Below are 1,755 nucleotides of genomic sequence, written 5' to 3'. Positions count from 1 at the left end.
GAACTTGCCTTCCACAGCAATTATTTTTAGTTAGCATATAGCTAAAATCTAACGATGGCTATATAATAGCAGCTGCATTCTGGTGTGATAAGCTGTATGTTTTATATTCAATTAACATATGATCCAATTAGTCGACTAATCGAAAAAATAATCGGTGATTAATCGATTTTAAAAATAATCGTTTGTGGCAGCCCTAACTGCAAATGATTGGAACTTTTATCAAAATACACTGCATTTTGACACTTTGATTTCTATACCTGTTCTTTAATCACAGACTAAAAGACCTTATAAAGGAGTCATGTAATTGTTTTAAAGAATGAATGCTTTGCTCACTGCATTTGTATGTTTTATGTACTGAATTTGTTGTTGCATATTCCCCATCTTACCCTTTTTAAGAGTTTTAGCACTTTCAGGCTAACATTGCAAATATGAAATTGTTCTTAATGTTCTGCATGGTGAAATAAAGGTTTAAATAAATAAATAAATAAATGTTTTGGTGCGGAAAACTCAGATTTTGAAATACGTTTTTTTAAATACTTGGGAAAGGATGTGTTAAGGAAACAGTGACATCGCAGCCTATTTTGCCCACTATTACTTCACATCCCGAAAACCGGAAGAATGATGGAAGCAGGGCTGGGTGATGAGTGATGACTTAAAAATGTGTTTCATATCAGTCAATATCAATAATTATTAATTAGTTTTTGTTTTATTTTTCTGAAATAAGTACCAAGAGAAAAAATGCTTATTATTACAAACTGGTGATGTGATTGTGACATTTCCTCTTTTAACTACTTTTTTTTTTTTTTTTGAGCTGTTGCACTCAATTCTCTTTTCACATCATTCTTCTAAAAATAAAAATCTCCTGGAAGTCTCTTTTGGACGTATACATATTGCAACACTAACAATTAGATCAAATATGAGTAAAATTGTCAAAAATATTTTCATAAGCCAGCATAAGTTGTCTAAAATGTTAAAGTGTGATGGGGCCATTAGCTGGGCCATGAGAGGTTGAGCAGCAAAAGCCTTTCCTCTCCCAACATCCCTCAGAATGTCATGTCGTTCTGGACCAGAGTTCAGTGAAATTATCAACATTCTAATATTTGTGAAATTGTCCACCGATATTGATCACATGTCTATCATGATACACATCATTGAATTATTCACCTAGATTATTGCTCTTGCTTTATTTATAAAAACAGAAAAATGTAAGTGATGTCAACAAAAAATAAAAATGTTTCAGAAGAGTGTTCAGGCAAGCTTAGATATTTCCTGTATTATTTAGAAATCATCACTGTGGACGTTCTTGTGTTCTAGTAGAGTGCCGTGGGTATTCCAGCATTGCTATTTTATTATTTTTAGAAACTGACAGAAAATTAGGATGGTGTACAAGTGCTAAAAATAACTGGATAAATGCAAATTTAGCTTTTATAAAAATAATTAAGTCTACACATCATTTAAATGCACTTTATTTTCAGAAATCTTCACTTTGTGGAACCTGGTTGAATTCAGATACAAGTGTCAAATGTAGAATGCATTTTGCGGAAGGAAGAACTCAGAAAGCTGCAACAGGTGCAAATCTTTGACTGTATGTTACAGTGCAAATGTGTGAACACAGCCCTGACTCAGTGATTCAAACTCTGGAGATGAGTTCAGGGATTTTATTCCCTGAACTTTATTTTCCTCAAGCAGGCAAGCTTCAGTCTCTCATCACCTAATATTATGAGACTGGATGTGTGATTGATTATATATATATAT

The sequence above is a fragment of the Austrofundulus limnaeus genome, unplaced genomic scaffold, assembly GCF_001266775.1.
Source record: "Austrofundulus limnaeus strain Quisiro unplaced genomic scaffold, Austrofundulus_limnaeus-1.0 Scaffold124, whole genome shotgun sequence".
Taxonomy (NCBI): Eukaryota; Metazoa; Chordata; class Actinopteri; order Cyprinodontiformes; family Rivulidae; genus Austrofundulus; species Austrofundulus limnaeus.
Note: the sequence above shows the minus strand (reverse complement) of the source record.